Source organism: Spermophilus citellus (genome assembly GCF_964194105.1).
Source record: "Spermophilus citellus genome assembly, chromosome: 9".
Lineage (NCBI taxonomy): Eukaryota > Metazoa > Chordata > Mammalia > Rodentia > Sciuridae > Spermophilus > Spermophilus citellus.
The window spans coordinates 8,243,296-8,266,685 of record NC_138191.1 but is presented as its reverse complement, the minus strand read 5'-3'; the positions used below and the strand labels follow the sequence as shown (position 1 = coordinate 8,266,685).

The 23,390-nt window shown below is 43.9% G+C and overlaps 1 protein-coding gene and 1 long non-coding RNA gene across 2 annotated transcripts in view; one reads left to right on the top strand and one right to left on the bottom strand.

Annotated features, from left to right (window-relative positions):
- The window catches only part of LOC308655423 (CD48 antigen-like), a 203,851-nt gene that overhangs the window by 51,522 nt on the left and 128,939 nt on the right, over positions 1-23,390 (bottom strand). The gene's annotated exons all lie outside the window — the stretch shown is intronic.
- On the top strand, positions 1,984-22,898 carry LOC308655426. Its single transcript, XR_014023475.1, has 3 exons — positions 1,984-2,091; positions 20,071-20,452; positions 22,604-22,898. It is a non-coding gene; the product is annotated as an uncharacterized lncRNA (long non-coding RNA).

Sequence of the window (23,390 nt, the reverse complement as noted above, 5' to 3'; positions counted from 1 at the left end):
TCACAATACTGGCTACACGCCAAGTCTGCTGCTCCCGGGAGCCCTGTTTTCATGAACGACTGGGCACACTCTTCCAGTTTGCCATTCCCTCAGACCCTAAGCTTGTAGAGTTTGGGGCTGAGAATCCTCAGCGTATTTTACTTGCCCTCCAGTAGCCACGCCCCCGGTAGCTGGTGCAAGAAACCTCAGCTGTCAGCCCTGGTGGGAGTGGTGGTTCCGCTCCGCGGGACCGCACCACCTCTGAATCCCTCGGGCTGGCTGTAGCACTCACGGGAGAGCTGGGAGGGGCTCTTACGGGAGAGCTGGGAGGGGCCCTAAGGTTTTCCCGATGTGTGGAGAGGCAAGGCTATGGGATCACACACCTGTTTCAACGAAGTTATCTCCTCTGCAGCAGTCTGATGACGTCGTTTCCCTTTGCCGGGCGACCAATTCAACGGGTGGGTCCTCCTCTCCCAAGCCCCATTTCAAACCTGTGGCCACTACTTATGAAGGCTCAGTAGGCATTTACATTCGTATGATGAGAAGGGCTGACCAGTTGTTTCAGCCGGCTGAATTAATGCCGAGTCATAGCTGTTTGTCTGCGGGAAGCAGGTGACCGGGAGTTTGAATTCAGCGGGTCAGAGCTCAGTGTGTGTTCTCGGATCACTTGGATTTTAAATTGTCACTCATCTTATCAGCTATTTCATATAATTCGGCAGCTCATTTGCGCGGTGCAGAGTCTGCTCTATGGTGTTCCGCGGGATGCGGCGGCGGCGGCGGCGGCCTTCGGGATCCCCGGGGAGGGGTGTGGGTTGGGGGAGGGGAGGCGGCGCCTCAGGGCCGTGTGGTCCGGGTACGGACACGCAGGAGAGTGGGTGGGGTGGGGGAAAGAAATTGAGATCTAAATTTAGAGACTGAGCTTGGGAGGGGAGACAGCTGGGGAGAAAGAAGCAAGGCGGAGAGGCGGAGAGGAGAAGGAGAAGGGGCCGAAGGAGCCGGGCAGCTCGGGCTGCGTCCTTACTGCTCGCGCTGAAGTCGTGCTGGACTCCCTTCACCTTGGCTGGATTAGTGGCAGATTCACGCCACCTAGGCCCCTTTCTTGACACGGTGCCGGGTTTTTGTCGACAGACCTCCTTTAATGATCTTTACCACATCTTTTCAGACGCGGCGGGGCACAGAGCGGCTTACTCACTTCCCGCCGCCATCTTCTATCCTCTCTGTGTCTTTGGATACCACATCATACCTTAGGGTAGGATGGCTGTCACGTTGAAAATGTGAGATGTGGTGTTCTGAAAAGTCCCTGGCACCTGTCAGCTGGAATATCTATTGACTGACCTTTGTGCCCTTAGTTTCCAGCCATTATCCCTGCTGCTCTCTGAAGGATCCAATCCCCTAACCCTGCCCCCACCCCACAATCTAAACAGTACCAGAGGCCTGCAGAACAGAGGGAAGAGCTTGTCTTTGCCCAAGCACCAATAAGAACTCAGAAGCCATGAGGCCTCTCCATCAAAGCTGAGTTCAAAGATTTGGTGGTTACCACTCTCCACTACAGTTTGGTGTTTTTTTGACCACAGTTACTCCCTTAGGGAACTCACAGTTGAAGTTCTTGTAATATCTGACAATAAGTGAGCTATAGAATGGGGTAAGTGCAGAGGAAAGCCATGGAACTCAGGAGGGCTTAGCTCAGGCTTGTAAGAGGGGGACTTCTGTGCGGGCCACAGGCTGGCATTGGGATCAGGGCTGCCTGGGCAGAGCTGTTCACCCAGCGGGTGTGGGCAGGTGTAGATACCTGAGACAAGCTGGCTCTGCCTGCAGGAGGGGGCTTGCCAACAGATATCAGAGACCAGATGTCCAGCCAGACTCTGGTCGTTCGTACAGTTATTCTGCAATTTCTTAGATGAGTGAGGTGGCCTCTGTGAACTCTGGTGGACTTCCTAACACTGGCCTGTGGCTCTGCCCTCAGAGCAGGGAAGCTCCTCCTCTTGCTGGGTTCTCCTTTTGGATGTGTCCTCCACAGCAGAAGAGACCAACAGGTAGCTGGGATGGGACACAGCTCACAAGATCCCCACCTCTGTTGGACCACCAGTCTCCTGGGAATCATTAGCCTTCCCTGTGAGTAGCTGGGCTCCCTGGAAGGGAGGGCAGTTGGGGGTCCTGGGACCCTTCAGTCCTGGGGGCTGTGAGGCTCTGATGCCTTTGGGAAGCAAAGAGAGAAAGCCGCACTGTTATAATTCACCAGTGCAGTGTGGGAAGAGCCCAGGATGAACGGAAAGAGCAAAATGGCCTTTTTGTGATGAGGACCTGGGACCCTGGGCTCAGGCAGCGCTGGCTGCATGAGGGACCATAGCCAGGGAGCTGAGGCCACCTGGGCTGCAGGGAGAGGCTGGAGCTGCCTGGGGAGGGGGATGGAGACAGACCAAGAGCTTGTTCCTGGGCACAGGGTGAGGAGGCAGCACCCCAGCCTGGGCCCCCAGGGTCCTCAGGCCTCTGCAGCTCTTCTGTGGAGGCCCCAACCGGAACCCTGGTGTCTGAGCTGGAGGAAGCTCCTCTGGTCTGCGCTCCCTTCCCCCACCCTGAAATGCCCCTCCCCCGGAGACCTCAGCTGGAACCTTGCTTATCTCATCACTGTTCCTGAAAACCCTGGAAAAACAGGAGGTGCCATCAATTGGGGAAAGATTGAGCAAACTGAGCAGTATCTGGGGCTCCCGTGCATGGGATGTCATGGAGGCTAAGGAAACAGTGCCCCAGTGTTTTGGGAAGAATATCCAGTTTCCATGAGGGAGATGCCTGGATCCTCCTCAGCAAGATCCAGGAAACTGAGCACCATGAAGTCCTTATTTTATAAAAGGACAAGCATCGGGCTGAGGCTGGGGCTGAGGCTCAGTGGTAAAGCACTTGCCTAGCATGTGTGAGTCACCGTGTTTGATCCTCAGCACCACATGAAAATAAAATAGAGTTTATTGTGTCAACTACAACTAAAAAAAAAAAAGAAAAAAAGAAAAAACCAAATATTTAAATGATAACAAAAAGGTCAAGCTGCTTCTAAAACTGAGGGTGTCTATATACAACATGCTTATGGGTATATTGAATATATGGAATGAAACAATGTTAACTAACACAGGATATAGGAGCAGGTAAAATTGTTTAGGAAAATATGCCAGGGGAGAGAGGATGGGAGGTTAATCAGAGGGCTGAAAAATATATTCTGAAAAACAGAAACTGAAAAAATACACTGATGGTGACGATGGACCACATATCACATTTATGACATAATACAATGTTTGTATGTAGAAGGAAATCAAAAGCTAACATACATAACATGACCTATTGAACTGAATTCGGTGACAGCTTTAAAAATGTTGATTTTAGCTTTTTTGAATTGTACTTATTAGTGGGATTCATTGTAGTATCATGCACATAACATGATTTGTTCCAGATAATTCCCAGTCCTTCCTCTTTTTGTTCTCCCTCCCCCTCTTCCAACTTTCTCTACTATTCTGGTCTCCTATTTTAATATGTGAATGTATTGTAATCATACATAAATATGGGGTTCATTGTGGTATATTCATACATGCATATGGCATAATTTGGTTCATTTTTCTTGTACTATTCTGTTGTGTTCCTTGACCAAACACTCAGGATCACTCCAGGTGAACTGGACTGCACAAAACAACCACAAAGGCACAGAGAAATATTTTTTTCTTTGGCTCCTCTGACCTTAGGGGTCCTGGGGGAGAGAGAGAGAGAGAGAGAGAGAGAGAGAGAGAGAGAGAGAGAGAGAGCATGCTGAACACTTTTATTGGGAAGAAACCATTCAAATGAGGCAAGAGGTCAGGTTTCAGGGGGTTGACTCTAGCTTCATGATGTCTTCTGTCAGCAGGTTGACCAGCATCTAGGGAGGCCATGGCCATCTATGAGCTGTGTGGGGATCATGGCAGAGTGAGCTAAGAAAAGACCAGAGAGAGGCCTGCCCAGAGGGTCAATGTTGGTTCAGTTCACTTTGTGTGCTCAGTGCCCACAGTTCACACACACACAGCCCATGGCTGGCTGGCCACATCTCCACACTCTCATCACTCAAGGGTAAGGGGCATTCGGTTCTATGTGGCAGCTCCCCATATAGTCCCCCTTTCTTAATTAAAAAAATGGGGGGGCAATTGGGGAATTATATCTTCCAGACACTGAATTCTTGGTCCAAGGTCATCATGATCTACTATTGAAACACAAAAAGAATTAGTAGAAAACATATTATCTCAAAAACATAATCAACCTGGAAGATCCAGGTTATTATTATTATTCTGCAAAACACTCATTGGGAGATTCTTAATCTTTTCCCAATTTTATTGGGAAGCATTGTGTTTAGCCACAGTAACACAGATATTTTTATTTAGCATGACATTTAAGCCTTTCCACAAACCATAGAGCACAATATTGATCACAATATTGATTACAGTGGCTTCTAGAGCATTTTAATTTAGTTTCAATTCTTCCATTATCACTTATCTGAGTATGAAGGATCCTGGAAGTAATTTAAGTAATTTAAGCTTGCCTAGGTCTGGTTAATTGACATGCACTTGTTTCAAAGCCTCAACATTAACTACAGCATATTATAGCTCTGAAATATTAGCTGGCAATAACCCATGATACAGTAAGATAAGTTGTATTCTTACAGGCTACAGGATATTCATCTTCCTTTTTCTTAATTCTCACATTTAAGGAGTCTATTAGGTCTGTCAGTAATATAAATATTTTGAAGATAGAAGTCAAACATCAAAACATCCTTTTGGGTGCCATCTCACTGAGGGTGAGGGTATTATTACCAATAAATCTCTAGGGGTTATGGCATCCTTGCACAATCATGGTTGTCAACCCTGGGAGCCAGTCTAAAATATACCCAATATCTCTATACACCTTATGTTGCACTGCCAAGACATTTGCATAATCTATCCTCTTAGGAAAGGTGTCAATTTATACTGTAGAATGGTTAGGGCAACAATACATTGGTGGATATTTTAATAGATAACTGGCCTGTATAGGAAAAATCTATTTTAATAATCTTTCTGACAATTGTCCAGATAGGTCAATATAGTCTTCATCTCTAAGGATCAGCATGATTGGCTGGTTTATGTTTCTTATATGTGGTCTTTTTTCTCAAAAGATACTCCCAGACAACCTGTTTACCATAGGACCAACTGTGCTGACTATTATTATAATTAATCTAGTTAATTAATTAACTAATTAATCTAGTTAATCTAGTTTCACTGATGGACTTTCCAGGCCCTGCAATGCATGTTAAAAGTGGACTTGAGAAATGGGTCCACAGAAGTTTGCTCATGGCTTTTACTTACCTGACACACTTGTGAAGCTGCATGGTTGTAAACTCTCCAGTTGGGAGATTTACTTCCTGTGTCAGGCTTTTCAGTCATTTTCATGATGACAGGTTTCAACTCTATCTTTGGAAATCTGATTTAATATACTGAATCATGTGCAGTAACAGTAAAGCTCTCAATATTACAATTAAGAAAAAATTTTAAAATATTTGGTAATATCTAATATATGTCTGTAGGGTACTTTTCCTCCTTTTCTTTATTTAAAAGATTGGTATAAATAATAATTTAATTAGTTTAAATTCTAAGGAGCCCTCAATCTCTTCTTGAGAGAAGATTTCATAATATCTCAGAATATTATCCTTTAAATAGGTGTATCAATTGTCCTTTTAAAAAATATGATTAAAGTTACTTCCCACTGTGGGGAGTAGTATATAAATCTTACCATATTTTTAATGGATAATAGGTTCAGTCAGATAATTTATATAATACCAATGAATTTCCAACAAGTTTTGCAACTTCCATTGTTCAAAACCCATGTACGACCTTAATTTGGAGAACATCAGTCCTAACAAAATGTTCTCTCAAATCTCACAACAATCCAACAAATGAAAGTTATATGCAAGAATCAGCAGTGTCTTTGAATCATCAAATTTAGTCTCCAGGGAGAATTGTCGAAATTGGGATCTAAATCATCAGTTTAATATATTTAGTGTTTAATTAAAGATGTGAATTTATTCACTAAAATTAATCTTTGCCTTAAACAGTAAGAATCATTGGGAAATAAACACCTTCCTTTAAGGAAATAAACTTAATATTTTAATAGGTCTTTATCATATCAAAATATGGACAAAATCTCAGCTCACATCAGTATAGTAAAATCAGGGAAATAGCCTGAAATAGCCTTGAATTAATCAGCTAAATTTTTATTTTATTATTTTTTATTTTTTTTTTAATTTTTTTAGTGGGTTGTTCACAACATTACAAAGCTCTTGACAAATCATATTTCATACATTAGAATCAAGTGGGTTATGAACTCCCATTTTTACCCCAAATACAGATTGCAGAATCACATCGGTTACACATCACAGTTTTACATACTGCCATATTAGTGACTGTTGTATTCTGCTACCTTTCCTATCCTCTACTGTCCCCCCTCCCCTCCCCTCCCATCTTCTCTCTCTACCCCATCTACTGTAATTCATTTCCCTCCATGTTTGTTATCCCATTCCCCTCATAACCTCTTATATATAATTTTGTAAAACAATGAGGGTCTCCCTCCATTTCCATGTGATTTCCCTTTTTTTTTCTCCCTTTCCCTCCCACCTCATGTCTCTGTTTAATGTTAAACTTTTCTTCCTGCTCTTCCTCCCTGTTCTGTTCTTAGTTGCTCTCATTATATCAAAGAAGGCATTTGGTATTTGTTTTTTAGGGATTGGCTAGCTTCACTAAGAATAATCTGCTCTAGTGCCATCCATTTCCCTGCAAATTCCGTGATTTTGTCATTTTTTAGTGCTGCGTAATACTCCATGGTGTATAAATGCCACATTTTTTTAATCCATTCATCTATTGAAGGGCATCTTGGTTGATTCCACAGTCTGGCAATTGTGAATTGTGCTGCTATGAACATCGATGTGGCAGTATCCCTGTAGTGTGCTCTTTTAAGGTCTTCAGGAAATAGTCTGAGAAGGGCAATAGCTGGGTCAAATGGTGGTTCCATTCCCAGCTTTCCCAGGAATCTCCATACTGCTTTCCAAATTGGCCGCACCCATTTGCAGTCCCACCAGCAGTGTACAAGAGTACCCTTTTCTCCACATCCTCGCCAGCACTCGTTGTTGTTTGACTTCCTCATGGCTGCCAATCTTACTGGGGTGAGATGGTATCTTAGGGTGGTTTTGATTTGCATTTCCTTGACTGCTAGAGATGGTGAGCATTTTTTCATGTACTTGTTGATTGATTGTATGTCCTCTTCTGTGAAGTGTTTGTTCATGTCCTTGGCCCATTTGTTGATTGGGTTGTTTGTTTTCTTATTGTCTAATTTTTTGAGTTCTTTGTATACTCTGGATATTAGGGCTCTATCTGAAGTGTGAGGAGTAAAAATTTGTTCCCATGATGTGGGCTTCCTATTTACCTCTCTTATTGTTTCTCTTGCTGAGAAAAAACTTTTCAGTTTAAGAAAGTCCCATTTGTTGATTCTTGTTATTAACTCTTGTGCTATGGGTTTACTGTTAAGGAATTTTGAGCCCGTCCCCACAATCTGTAGATCGGAGCCAACTTTTTCTTCTATCAGACGCAGAGTTTCTGATTTGATATCTAGCTCCTTTATCCACTTTGAGTTGACTTTTGTGCATGGCGAGAGGAGGGGATTCAGTTTCATTTTGTTGCATATGGATTTCCAGTTTTCCCAACACCATTTGTTGAAGATGCTATCCTTTCTTCATTGCATGTTTTTAGCTCCTTTATCAAATATAAGATAGTTGTAGCTTTGTGGATTAGTCTCTGTGTCCTCTATTCTGTACCATTGGTCCACCCGCCTGTTCTGGTACCAGTACCATGCTGTTTTTATTACTATTGCTCTGTAATATAGTTTGAAATCTGGTATCGCTATACCACCTGATTCACACTTCCTGCTTAGAATTGTTTTTGCTATTCTGGGTCTTTTATTTTTCCATATGAATTTCATGATTGCTTTATCTATTTCTACAAGAAATGCCATTGGGATTTTGATTGGCATTGCATTGAACCTATAGAGAACTTTTGGTAATATTGCCATTTTGGTGATGTTAGTTCTGCCTATCCATGAACAAGGTATATTTTTCCATCTTCTAAGATCCTCTTCTATTTCTTTCTTTAGGGTTCTGTAGTTTTCATTGTATAGGTCTTTCACCTCTTTTGTTAGGTTGATTCCCAAGTATTTTATTTTTTTTGAGGATATTGTGAATGGAGTGTTTTTCATCATTTCCATTTCAGAAGTTTTGTCGCTGATATACAGAAATGCCTTTGATTTATGTGTGTTGATTTTATATCCTGCCACTTTGCTGAATTCATTTATTAGTTCTAGTAGTTTTTTTGTAGACCCTTTTGGGTCTTCTAGGTATAGAATCATGTCATCTGCAAATAGTGATAATTTAAGTTCTTCTTTTCCTATTTTTATGCCTTTAATTTCTTTCGTCTGTCTAATTGCTCTGTCCAGTGTTTCGAGAACTATATTGAATAGAAGTGGTGATAGGGGGCGTCCCTGTCTTGTTCCAGATTTTAGAGGGAATGCCTTCAATTTTTCTCCATTCAGAATGATGCTAGCCTGAGGCTTGGCATAGATAGCTTTTACAATGTCAAGGTAAGTTCCTGTTATCCCTAGTTTTTCTAATGTTTTGAAAATAAAGGGATGCTGTACTTTGTCAAATGCTTTTTCTGCATCTATCGAGATGATCATATGGTTCTTATCTTTAAGTCTATTGATGTGGTGAATAACATTTATTGATTTCCGTATATTGAACCATCCTTGCATCCCAGGGATGAATCCTACTTGATCATGGTGCACAATTTTTTTGATGTGCCTTTGTATCCGATTCACCAGAATTTTATTGAGGATTTTTGCATCTAGGTTCATTAGAGATATTGGTCTGTAGTTTTCTTTCTTTGAGGTGTCTTTGTCTGGTTTCGGAATCAGGGTGATGTTGGCCTCATAGAATGAATTTGGAAGAGCTCCCTCTTTTTCTATTTCCTGAAATAATTTGAAAAGTATTGGTATTAATTCTTCTTTAAAGGTTTTGTAGAACTCCGCTGTATACCCATCCGGTCCTGGGCTTTTCTTGGTTGGAAGTCTTTTGATTGCTTCTTCTATTTCGTCTATTGATATTGGTCTGTTTATGTTGTGAGTTTCCTCCTGACTCAGTCTGGGCAAATCATATGACTTAAGGAATTTATCGATGTCTTCACTATCTTCTATTTTATTGGAATATAGGTTTTCAAAATAATTTCTAATTGTTTTCTGTATTTCTGAAGCGTCTGTTGTAATATTGCCTTTTTCATCCCGTATGTTAGTAATTTGAGTTCTCTCTCTTCTTCTCTTCGTTAGTATGGCTAGGGGTCCGTCGATCTTATTTATTTTTTCAAAGAACCAACTTTTTGTTTTGTTAATTTTTTCAATAGTTTCTTTTGTTTCAATTTCATTGATTTTTGCTCTGATTTTAATTAATTCTTGCCTTCTGCTACATTTGCTATTGTTTTGCTCTTCATTTTCTAGGGCTTTGAGATGAAGTATGAGCTCATTTATTTGTTGGTTTTTCCTTTTTTTGAGGAATGACCTCCAGGCGATGAATTTCCCTCTCAAAACTGCTTTCATTGTGTCCCATAGATTCCGATATGTTGTGTCTGTATTTTCATTTATCTCTAAGAATTTTTTGATTTCCTCCTTTATGTCTTCTGTAACCCATTGATCATTCAGTAACATATTGTTCATTGTCCATGTGATGTAGGATTTTTCCTTCCTTCTTTTATCATTGATTTCCAGTTTCATTCCATTATGATCTGATAAAGTGCATGGTATTATCTCCACCCCTTTATATTTACTGAGGGTTGCCCTATGGCATAATATATGATCTATTTTTGAGAAGGTTCCATGTGCTGCTGAGAAAAAAGTATATCCACTTGATGATGGTTGATATATTCTATATATGTCAGTTAAGTCTAGGTTATTGATTGTGATATTGAGGTCAATAGTTTCTTTATTCAACTTTTGTTTGGAGGATCTGTCCAATGGTGAGAGAGGTGTGTTGAAGTCACCCATGATTATTGTGTTGTGGTCTATTCGATTCTTGAACTTGAGGAGAGTTTGTTTTATGAATGTCGCAGTGCCATTATTTGGTGCATAGATATTGATAATTGTTATGTCTTGTTGGTCAATGGTTCCTTTTAACAGTATATAATGTCCTTCCTTATCCCTTTTGATTAACTTAGTCTTGAAGTCGATTTTATTCGATATGAGAATGGCCACCCCTGCTTGCTTACGAGGAGCGTGTGCGTGGTATATTTTTTCCCAACCTTTTACCTTGAGCCTGTGTATGTCTTTTCCAATCAGATGTGTCTCCTGGAGGCAGCATATTGTTGGATTTGTTTTTTTAATCCATGTTAGCAGCCTATGTCGCTTTATTGGAGAGTTTAAGCCATTAACGTTTAGAGTTACTATTGATATATGGTTTGTACTTCCTGCCATGTTTGATTATTTATCTCTTTTTTTTTCCCCTAATTTAGATTGTTTCTCCATGGTTAGCTTTCCCCCCGTCCTCTGTCTTTACCGAGGCACTTCCCACTGATGGTTTTGGTTATCGTTTTTCATTTCTTCCTCGTGTAGAGTTTTGCTCAAGACGCCTTGCAATGCTGGTTTTCTGGCTACAAATTCTTTTAGCTTTTGTTTGTCATGAAAGATTTTTATTTCATTGTCGTATCTGAAGCTTAATTTTGCTGGATACAGAATTCTTGGTTGGCATCCATTGTCTTTCAGTGTTTGAAATACGTTGTTCCAGGATCTTCTCGCTTTCAGCGTCTGTGATGAAAAATCCGTTGTCAACCTTATTGGTTTACTCCTAAATGTAATCTGCCTCTTTTCTCTTGTAGCTTTTAATATTATCTCTTTGTTCTGTATATTGGATAGCTTCATAACAATGTGTCTTGGCGTTGGTCTACTGTGATTTTGTGTGCTTGGTGTCCTGTATGCATCTACAATTTGTATATCTGTTTCCTTTTTTATTTCTGGGAAGTTTTCTGTAATTATTTTCTTCAGCATGTTACTCATTCCCTTGGCATGAATCTCTGTGCCTTCCTCTATCCCGATGACTCGTAAGTTTGATTTTTTTAAATTATCCCAAATCTCTTGGATGTTTTTCTCGTGATTTTTTACCAGTCTATCTGAGTTGGCTAGACTCTTTTCAAGATGATATATTTTGTCTTCATTATCTGACATTCTGGCTTCTACTTGCTCCACTCTGTTAGTGATACTCTTGATTGAGTTTTTAATTTGGTTTATCGTTTCCTTCATTTCTAGAATTATTGTTTGATTTTTTTTATAATCTCTATCTCCTGATAAAGATGCTTAACTTCTTCTTTTATCTGTTTATGTAATTCCTTTTCAATGTGCTCTTTAAGGTTCCCTTCCATCTGTCTAAGGTGTTCCTTGAGTTCTTTATATGGCCATTTTTCTGATGACTCCAGGTCCTCCTGAATATTTAGGCTGTCTTTCATTGTTTGTACTCCTTTTCTTCCTTGCTTTTTTTATGCTCATGATACTTCTTGTTCTGTTTGACTGCTGAGTTACTGTTTACTCTTATAAATTTATTTGATGCTTGGGAGGAGAGGTATTAGAAGGGAAGGGAAGAAGTGACTAAATAGAGTGAGTGTAGGCAGGTGGAATTCAAGAGAGGGGGAATAAGAAAATTGAAAAGAAATGAAAAGACAAAAGAAAAGAAAGTGAAAAGAAAGAAAGAAAAAACGAACAAATAAAAATTTTAAAACAAACAAAAAAAATTATAATGATAATAGAAAAATGGAAATTGGAGTTTAAAAATAATAATAATAATAGAATAAAAAGAATTAAAAAAATTGAAACCATTAATAAGAAAGTTAAAGAACAACAACAACATCAACTACAAAAAGTGAGGATAAAAAAATACTAATAATAATCATTAAAAAAAAAGTAATAATAATAAATGCAGTCATATAGCTCGATTAACTTCTCTTCCAGTAGGTGGAGCTATGCCCACTGGGCCAGGCTTCTCCTCGTGATAGGTGGGAACCAATCACTGTGCCTCAGTTCTTCTTCCCAGACTGTGCGAGTCTCCAGTCCTGAATGTCTAGGTCCTTCTCTTGTGGTTCCTCAATCCAGGCCCCACTCACCTGTGATGCTTACCACATTACTGGCTACATGCTGGGTCTGCTGCTCCTGGGAGCCCTGTTTTCACGGATGCCTGGGCACATCCTTTCTGTTTGCCTCCCTCGGACCCTAAGTTTGTAGGGCTTGGGGCTGAGGACCCCCAGCAAATTTGTTTGCCCTTAGGTAGCAACTCCCCTGGTAGCTGGTGCAAGGGACCTCTGTTGTCAGCCCTGGTGGGAGTGATAGCCGGGGATTCTGTGCTGCTAGTCCCACTTCACTCCTGATTCCCTGGGTCTGGCTATGGTGCTCAGTTGGCTTTTACCTCTGTGAGATCAGGTGGGCTGACTAGTTATTTCAGTAGGATCGTTAGTGCTGAGTCACGAGAAGCAGGCGATCCGGGGCTTAAATGCAGCAAATTCGTGCTCAGTGTGTGTTTTCTGAGGGGCCCAAAGTGTACGCCCTAGCTCCACGTCAGCTCAGCATTGTCTAGTAATCCTGAGCAAATAGGCTTTAGATAATTTACATCTCCCTATGCCCTCGCAGTTGAAGAGGTCAGAGACTTGATCCCTCCGCGTCTGCCGTCATGTTAGACCTCCTCAATGATATTCATGTTACCCTTACAGTTTCCTGGCATAAGCAAGATCTTGGGGTTATACAAACTGCTGCTTCTGTTTGCAGTCCAGTTTTCTAGAACTGAAATCCTGCTGCCGTCGCCTCCACCTCTGGTCCACGCTCTTTGGCGCCGCGCTTGTCTGCGACCTTAGCAGCACCGCCGCGGAGGGCCCAAGCGGCTGGCACCGCGCCTGTCCCCTTGCAGAGGGATGCCGAATGACCCCAGAGCAGGCTATGCCCCAAGGTGCAGCAGGGAACAGGCGACCAAGGCACTTGAGGCCGTGGTCCAGCCTTCGGAGGACAGGGCTCGGCACGCAGCCCAGTTCCAGTCTCTAGATGCGGCAGCTGGACTATGTAGACAGGGCCATCAAGACAGCGTGCAGAAAGCAAATGGCGGCTCCCGCAGAGTGGATTTTCGGCCCCGAAACTACAGCCCCGCCAACAATTCCAATCCACTAACTCTCCCTGTATAGACAATATTAAAAAAAAAAAAAGGGCGGGGTGTACTGAGCTTTCTTTGCCTCAGGTACTTACAATCCAGTGCTGATTGCCCCTTCAGCTTCTCTGCCGGGAGCGAAGTGAAAGAGGAAGCAGATGGGCGCAAAGTGCCCGCGGCTCTGAGCAGGAAAGCGTCAGGGAGCCAAGCGTCTCTTTTTCAATCTCTTTGTTTTTTCTGCTGCTTGGCCGGGTGGTCCACTACAGATTAATGGTGAAAGGAGCTCTAACAAGCTGGGCGAAGTCTCTATTAACGCCGCTGTTCTGAGCACCAGGCTCAGCACTTCAGCTACCCCCTTACGCAGGGGCCATCTTCTAATCAGCTAAATTTTTTATAGTCAGTCCAGTATATACATCACCTGTCTAGATAATAATTTGAAGATTTTCCTATTTAGGAAAATACTTTTATCATTAAAATCTAGAATATAAAGACCTTGTTTTACCCAAAGATGATTTCTTTTTTTTCTGAGGACCTCCAATGTGTGTTTCCTCTCTGTTGAAGCATCTTCTTTTCCCTTTAGAATTTTTTGTGGTTATACTTTGGAATAATTTTTGAAAACCTTAGAATCTAAACAAATTATTGTACCTTGATAAGAAATATCTCAATGAAAGTATAGTTAAAGTCCGTGGATGTTTCTGTAGACAGAATTATATTAGTTTATTATTTTATAAAGTTTGTACAATAATTTGAGAGTTAGAGATTACTCGATGGTTGTTTTATCTCTTGAAAGCAAATTTCTAGAAAAATACATTTATTTCAAATATCTGTAACTAGAAGGCAGAGTATTACATAAATGCATGTAAAAGAAATATATAAATTATGTGTTTTCTATTGAAGAAAACAACTAGATAAATATACCAATTAAACAATTACACATGTGTTAATTATTTTATGGATTAACTATAGGTTATTAAAATATCTAGAAAAATATATAATAAGAATAAGGGCATAAATTATAATTGCATAAACTTTATGTAACCATGTGGTTCCTAATTTTGGATCCATTTTGATTTATTCTTAACTAGAAGTTAAGATATCACGTGATGAAGCTGAAATAAGATCCTTGTGTATATTGTATTCATTTTTTTAAATTACATACCTAGAATTGAAAAGAATAAGGGTTTTTTGGTCACCACAGGAACATTACCGGCTTTGTTTCTGCGACAAGCAAATGCATCCTCATAACCTTCAAAATTAGAAGCAAAATATAAAGAAGCATATGTATTTCTTATAATTGTTATATAGCTCTGCAGTTTTTCTAATAGTGCTTGCTGCAGCGTGTGCTCTCCTATCTTTTGTATTTTCCCTTGCAGCACGTGGCACTTTAGAAGTGAGTTTTAATGGCAGATGCCAGTGTTACTATCAGATCTTAAGGCAGTCTGCGTTTGGCACCCAGGCCAGGTTGTTTAAGGGTTAAAGGCACTGCTGGAGGTGGGTCCAGTTTCAGACCCCATAGGGAACAGCAGCTGAGTTACAGCCATTCTGATCCCATGGAACAAGAATGTAGCAAACAGGTTCAGTATACACTGAGCATTCACAAAAATAATAGAAAAATAAAATTCTCCTCTCTACAGGTAAAGAAACCTTGTATGAAATCTCATCACAAAATCTTTTTGTCCTTTTTTTCACTCTCCAAACACAGACTTTTAGTACATAAACCCGAAAATTCTTTATCTCATATTTTAAAATATAAAGATTCACACAAAAAGGTCCATAAAAGTCCTTTCCCATGGGAGAGGACTGAACCTAACATATCCCATTAATCATCTTACTAATTTTTATGTTTATTTAAGGTCTCTAGAATTGGAAAAATAAGGGTTTTTTTCTTGAAGACAAAATATTCCCAAATATTAAAACGTTTAATGTCACAGATATTCCTTCTGTCTACTTTCTACAATTCAGCCCACAATACTCTGAAATCCTAAGCACGCTTAACTTCTGGAGAGAAATTCCAAACCCGCTAAATTTCTGAAAATCACCCTGGAGTCACCTTACAGGACACCTATTGTCATGTTCCACGACTCAACACTCAGGGTTGCTCCAGGTGAACAGGGCTGTGTGAAATAACCACACAGAGACAGAGAAATACCTTTTTCTCTGAGTCCTGAGATGGCTCCTCTGACTTTAGGGACTTTGGAAAGACAGAGAGGGCTCCTGTGCTGAACCCTTTTATTGGGAAGGAGCCATTCAAATGAGGCAAGGGGTCAGGTTTCAGGGGCTGAGTCTAGCTTCATGATGTCAGCTGTCAGAGGGTGGCCAGCATCTAGGGAGGCCACAGCCATCTATGAGCTGTGTGGGGATCATGGCAGAGTGAGCTAAGAAAAGAGCAGAGCCAGGCCCACCCAAACAGAGGGGCAACGTGGGTCCAGTCCACCTTGTGTGCTGTGGGCCCACAGGTCACACACAGGCAGTGGCTGGCTGGCCACATCTCCACACTCTTGTCACTCAAGGACCAGGGGCTGTGGCAGCTCCCACACTATTCTTCCTCTTTCCTTCTATCCTCCCTCCCCCTTGGCCCTGGCCTTTCCTCTAGCATTTTTCTTCTATTATTATGAAATACTCCACTTAAAAAATTTTTTTTCTCTCTAACTTCTTCATGGGAGAGGAAATATTCAACCCTTGACTTTCTGAATCTGGTTTATTTCACTTAGCAGGATGTTCTCCAATTCCTTTCATTTTCCTGCAAATAACATCATTTTACTGTTCATGGCTGAGTAAAACCATGTGTTTGTCACACTTTTTAAATTTGTTCATCTGTTGATGGACACCTTGGCGGGTTTCCTATCTTTGGTAATTGAAGTGTACTATTTATAGACATTGAAACCAATGTACTGCTATAGTACGCTGATTTCAGTTGTGTTGGATAAGTTGGTGAAAGCTTTTACTGTTATAGTAAACAAACAAACAAACAAATAAACCAGCTACTAAGTGAACTTGCAAGGAATTATATGCAATTTAATGGATTAGAGAGCACTTGTGGAATAGGACATATTCAGTGAACAATGAACTTTGCAAAATTGTAAGGGGCTGGGACCCCATTAGAAATGGGCAACTGTTTGGCATCTAGTGGCTCATGAATTAGTGTGTGGTACTTATGAATGGACAACTTTTTCTTTCTTTTTTTTTTTTAAGTGGACAACTTTTTGTGAACAGCAAAGTGTAGACTTTCCCCATTTCACAATGCTGTGTAAATAAGAAGTATGTTAAATGGTCTAGTGTTTTCTTCAGTAGGCTCTGGGGTTGGAAAATTACAGAGGGAAAGAAAAAAGAAAAGGGAGGAAGAAACCTAAGAAGGAAAGCAAGGAAGAGGGAAGGAAGGAGGGGGCGGGGAGGGAAAGACTCTACATTTCTCATTTAGGGATTCGCAATCTGAATCCAGAGGGAGACAGTGACTCCTCAAGGTCTCATAGGAACTGGGAAGGTTGAAATGGTTGCCCCATAGGCCTGCCCTTCCTGGACCTGAATGGGACAAACCTCATTGCAGAGGAGCTTTGTAAGAGGCTCTTGGTGGAAGGAGAGTCAGCCCTAAATTGCTCTGCATCCTTTCTGGAAGCCTGAAGTTCCACAGTTGCATTTTTCTTTGGTTTCTGGATTGTCCCCTGTTGTCTCAGCCTTGCTTGGGGGGAGAGATGGAGGTGAAGCAGTGATGGAGAAGGTGGTGGTGAACTTCCCTATTGAATCACAAGCCCTTTCCCGCATGTGGTGGATGGGGAAGTGTGGAAGGGAAGGAGGGAACCTGAGGACAGCTAGTTTCACATTGGAATTTTCCAGAGACACTGGTGACTGCAGAGGGTGTGGTTCTGGACTTGTGGGGACTCCCCCACGTTGATAGCAACAGCATTTACTGAATGCCCCGTTCTGCTGGCAGGGAGCTGGAGAAGGGTCTGGGTCACTATGGACCCCAGACAGAGACAGAGACAGTGGAGAGGTCATCAAGGAAGGTACTTAGGGCTTCATGCATCAGCTGACAGGGAATTGCTGTTTGCGTGAGAAGGAGGTGATAGGGACATGACGATATGACACACAGAGGAACCATGTTTTATGCCCACGGTTGCATTTTTAATTTTGTAGAATGAAGTTCACCCTCTACCTGGTAAAGCCCATGTGCTCCATGGCTGCTCTTTTCCTTGTTTAGGATGAGCATCTTCTGTAGGTCAGAGAGCTCCTGCTGCCTCCCCTCTCTGCCTCCCTTCTCTGTCTTGCTGATGTCACCCACCATTGGGGCTCGGGGCAGATCCTCCCACAGGCTGAGGCTGACCCTCCTCTGTATTTGTGGTTCCCTCTTCAAGGAAGTGGGAGTCTGGCCAGGCTGGCTGTCCAACCCTGGGTGAGCCAGAAGTCTCAGCTGTGCTCGGCCACTCCAAGGGGACACTGTCCCCTGCTCTCCTGTTCCACTCCCCTGGGGACCCCCTGCTCTGTAACAGGAGGGGCCTCAACAGCTCACCTCTGAAGCCCCTCCAGGGTGACCCAGGGCTTCCACTCTCACAGGGCTTTCTGTGGCCACTGCAAGGTCTCTGCTCTGTCTTTCTCATCCTGACCTGTCCCATCCTGTCACCTGACAGGGTGTCACAGGACGTGAGCCTGTTTAGGACTCCTTAAGAGAGGACACCCTGAGCTGTCCCTGTGGTCATTTCTTCAGCCCCCAAGGGAGGGAAGGAATCCTGCTCCTCAGCCTCCTCCACCTGATCTGGTCTTCTCTGCCTCTGCTCCTGAGGGGGACCTCAAGGCTGGTGTCCTCAGATCTCCTGCCCAAGGACTCTCCCTCCTCACACCCTGTGCAGATGTGGTCTGCAAACCTTGCCCAGGTGACAATGTTGCAGCTGTGCCCTTTAGACCAGCTGATGAAAGCCTCTGCCAGACCTTGAGGTTCCTGTTCAGCACAAAACACTCGCTTCCCTGAAGGACCCTCTTACAATGCTGGCAGGGGGACACAGACACTGTGGTGACCACAATGACCTCATCAAATCCCTGAGGATGGTCTGAAATACAGGCTGTCAGAGCACCCAATTGTGCTGTTTCCCCATGGGATAGCAGGCTGTTTATCTGGGCACTGCATTAAATGGAGCACTTAAATGTACTGACCACCACTGTACTGACACCCAGCAAGCGCCTGCTGTCCATGCACAGAGAAACCAACACTGCACCATGTTTTACAAGAAGAAAAAACTTCACAGTTGCTCCCCTGACAAGGAGAGAGGAGACACACTCTGTCTCCCCAGGGAGCAGGAAGGGACTTAAGGCAGGGATGAGAAACAGAAGGCCAGCTGGCTGGAGTCGGGAGTCTTGGTGGCATGGTCCACACCAGGTGCCCTGGGCCTGGTGGAACCTCTGGGTTCTTTGTAAGTGCCCTGGTCTCTCTGACCCCATGCTCCCTCCTGCAGCTGTGGGTGAACCCTGGCTTCTAACCCAGGTCCACAAGACCCTGTTCTGGTTCCTCAGCTTCTTATCCTTGGAGACTTTTGGTTCCTCTCAGCTCTCTAGGTCTGCAGCTGCATCCTGAAAAAACAACTTGCAAACAGTTTTTAGAAACAGGGAAGTTGTGGTGTATGGCGCATTTTCACACCCAGAATTACATATTTAATGTGTTAAACTCTGATTAGGCTGGATGACCACAGTGATAAAGGATACTTTTATTTTGCTTATTAATTAAAGAGGGGACCATAGGATGTCACAGCCCCTTCAAAGGGAAAATGAAGGGCACCTCTGCAGGCCAGTGGGAAGGTTGAGAGGCATTTATGAATAGATGCCCGGGCTCACAGGGCTGAGTGTCTCTGGGCACATGTCATTTCCAGTGCTTACCTTGGGATGGGGCACACTTTGCTTTCACTTGAAAACTCCACAACTTGGATACTTGTTTTCAATGTAACATATGATACTTTTGTATTATAGAGCAACTCAAGACGGGGAAGACGGGCAACCAGCGTTAATAATGTAAAATTTAAAATCTTCATTCAAGCATGGGATGACAAGTTCTTCCTTCTACCTTCCCACCTGACTCCTGGCTGTACAGGGGTCTTGTGGTTCTTGGTAATGGTGCCTGTGTCATAGTGAATTTCCTTTTAAACTCGGCCTTTATAAACAGGAAAGCCCTGGCTGGACCTTGACACCTACAGGCACCAAGGAGATTGAAGCCACAGGATGTGTGACTCCTGCATCCCATCCCCATACTCAGGAGGAGACCCCCAAGAGGGGCAGTTGGATGGGAGCAAGGGACACTAGTCTTGAACTGAGAATGTGTGCTTCTGACCCAGGGGTGTTGGGCCAGTAATGCCCATCATGATAACAACAGCAGTTAATGGGAACAGCACAGTTATTGAAGACTGTGCCCAAAGCGGAGGACAGGGAGCAGGAGTGAGCCAGGAGGAACCCGTGCTCCAGTTGAAAATGGTTGTATTAAGTGACATCCCATCATTTTTGCTAGGTGCATACTCTTTGTGGGAGAGGATTACACATAGTTGTGAACACCAGAGCGGGATCCTTGGGTGACATTTTAGGAGCCACCTCCTACACATACACACTCAGCATGTGCCAAACAGTGAGCTAGGTGATTTCAATTCACAGTGTCATTTAGTTCATGTCACCATGTCAAGACAGATAAGGAAATGAAGGTTAGTCCAGTGAAGTAACCCACCCAGAAATAACTTCAGCAGAACCAGGACTTGATCCCAGAATTGGTTCCAATTCACTGGACAAGGCTGCCTCCCTGGGTCAAGGGATTGGTTAAGAAGAAAATGTCTGTTTCACTTGTTCTCCTTGAGGAAATATCCATGTTCTCTTTTCCAATGCTCTAGGTGCCTGCAGCACTTTACCCAAGAGTTCTGGAGCTCATGGTTCTGGGATTAAAGGTCTTAGAACCTGGACATATCTGAAGGCAATCCGGGGAGGTTTGGTCTTCTTGCAAGTGATCCAGGAGCCAGAGGATCCCAAGATAGAGGAGATCTCCTGGGGCCTGTGCTCTGATCCAGAGTCCACATACATGCTGAGACTCAGAATGGGACGGAAGACCCACAGTGGCTCAGTCTCCAGGACAAGTACAAGCAGAGGGTCCAGGTGCCCAGTATGTCATCCCTGAGGATTAACAATTTGTCCTCACAGGACATTGGGCAGTACTGGGCCCAGGCCAGATTTGAGACAGGAAGAGAAATTAAAGAGTTTTCCACCTCACTGTTTATGGTAAGTGACAGTCTCACCTAGTCCCAGGGCCGGCCTCCTTCTTTAAGTCTAGGAGGCTCTGAGACCACGTGCTGCAGGATTCTCCTCAGGCACCAACATGTCAGATATTCAACACAAACAGTAGAGCTGAGGTTTTATACCAGGGAGAAAAATCACATCTGAGTTTTGGGAGACAAAATGGAAATTTGGCCATTTTTGCAGTAACATTTCCTCCTCTTTGTAAGACTAAATTTACTGCTTTTGTAAATTAGTTTTCCTGTGCTGTTTTAACAATGTATAATCAGGGTTTAAACCAATACAAATGTGTATCCACAATATGCTGCAGGTCAGACATGGTTGTCACTGGGCTAAAATCCAAGTGTGGGCAGGGCTGCATTTTGTTCTGTAGGATCTAGAGCGGATCCATGTGGGAGGACAACCTTACCTTACGGGTGACTGACTTACACTCCCCAGCTGGATGCTGAGGCACTCAGTCACAGAAATGGGTGTGTCTTGATACAGCCCCATGGGTGAAGCTATGCTCACATGTTCCTTTGTAATATAACCCCTTGCCCTGTTTAGGATAGAATCTTCCATGGAAGTGCCTTGTGTGTGTCTAGTTCTCTTACTGTACCCTTGGGTGTGGCCTACCCAGGTGTCAGTTAACCTGCTGACAGTGGACATCATGAAGATAGACTTAGCCCCCTGAAACCTGACCCCTTGCCTCATTTGAATAGCTTCTCCTCAATAAAAGGGGTCAGCGAGTGATCTTGCTCTCTCTCTGTGGATCCTTAAGGTCAGTGGAGCCGTCACAGCGACCCCAAAGAAAAAGGTATTTGTGTCTCTTGTGTGGTTATTTCATGTAGCCCAGTTAGCCCAGTTTAACTAGAGTGACCCCTGAGCCTTTTAGTCACGAGAACAGAAATCTGGCAGATCCTTTCCTGACTTTCCTACTCTCCAGAGCTGCCAGCCTCCCTGGACTTGTGGTCCCCTCCTCTGCCTCAACTAGAAAAAGAGGGGGAGTCTCTCTTGCATCCTTCATACCTGCTCCTTTCCTTTCTTCTCCACCCGGCCTTTTTATTTTTTGATACCAGGAATTGAACCCTGGGGTGCTTAACCACTGAGCAATACTCCCAGCCTTTTAAAAATTTCCTATATTTTTGAGACACAGCCCTGCTAAGTTGCTTAGGCCCATGCCAGGTTGCTGAGGCTGGCTTTGATCTTTGGATCCTCCTGTCTCAGCCTCCTGAGCTGCTGGGATTGGGGGTATGCACCACCATGCCTGACTCTTTCTTTCACATTTAAGGGTCCTTGTGAGGACTCTGGGACTATCCAGATAACCGTATTTAAAGATCAGCTCTTTTTTGCTAAATTGAATATTCACAGGTTCCGAGGATAAAGATGTGGAATCCACATGTACCTAGTTCACCGTCCCCAATCCTTGCAGGGAGTGGCCAGTGAGAGGCCAGCCTCACTTCCACAGACCCCACAAATCCTGCTCTGCAAGCCTTGATAGGGTAGGAGAAGTGATGCTGCTGCACATCCCAGGAGATCCATTTTGCCAACTCTAGGGTCCCCACAGTCCCTCTCTGCCTGGGGCAGTCCCTCTGCAGAGAGTGGACTGCAGGTGCAGGTCTTGTGTGATTTCCAGACTGGCCTGTGGATCTGCCCCTTCTCCCCCAGTGGGAGCACCCATTCAGGGTCACGTTCTAACTGCCTGCAGAGCTGTGCTCCCTGGTGCAGCCACAGTATCTCCCACAGTGTCTCCTGTTTTGACCTGAGCTTTCTGGGTCATCCCAGAGCTGGCCTTGTCCAGGCACTGTCTCAGCTGAAGACCCAGGACACAGGACCCTGGCCCCAGACAAGCTCTTCTGTCCCACACCTCTCCCCTTCCAGAAGACCCCTATCTTCTAGAAATAATGGTCCCTAAAACCTGGGAATCAGCATCATGTTCTCATGGGAAAAAAAGGTTAGACTTGCTTCATCTAGTGAGATCACATGAGCTTAATAAAGTGGCTGCTGTCACTTGTCAACATGTAGCTCTGGGGAAATTGTGCTTTATTTGTAACGTGCTCCCAGCTTCCTCCTAGGGCTCCTGCCTCTGGTCAGTGAGACACTGGAGGACAATGTGTGGCATGTGCGAGGCTCTCTCTTTGTTCCCTGTTTCCTCAGATCCTGTGCCCCTTGCCCAGATCCGGACCACGTCAGCATCCATGACGCCCAGCTGGTGCAATATCACTCTGGAGTGTGGGGCCCGAGAGGATGCAGAGGTCCTGAATGTAACCTGGGAGGTCCAGGCCCCCCCCCCCCAGTGATCTGGAACTGAGAGGGGCACCAGGACCCCCCAACCCCTGGACCCTGGCCCTGAGCCTCCCACTGAGGCAGCCCAATGTCAGCCTCACCTGTGTCCTCAGCAACCCAGTGGACCAGAAAAATGCCACCTTACAGCTCCTTGACCTCTGTAGCCCAGGTGAGTGCACCTGCAGGAGGGAGGGGCACAGGAAGGGGCTCAGGTGGCTCTGGAGCCCAAGGGTCCCTGGCGTTTTTGCTGCTGTGTTTATGAACAGCACTGCCTTCCCTTGGTCACTCCTGTCCAGAAGTGTGGGGTGGCATCCAGCTCAGGACTGTCTTTAAATATCCCTCACCTCCATGCCCTTCCCCCTGGGCCAGGGGCAGCCTTCCAGGACCTGTCCCACCCTGTCACCATGCCCTGTGTCCAGAGTAGTCTTTGCAAAAACAGATCGGATTGTGGCCTTTGTCTGTGTCATCTCTGGGGTTGACCTCCACTTAGTCCCTATTGGAAGTAGGGATTAGAAGGTCCTGTGTCCCTGATGGTGGCCTCATCCACACAGGGACACAGCTGCTTGCTGACCTTCCCTAATGTGTGAAGCCACTGCCGGCTCTGACGGCCCAGCCTCTTTAAGGAGCTGCCCACGGCCATCCCCCCTGAGTGGAAAGA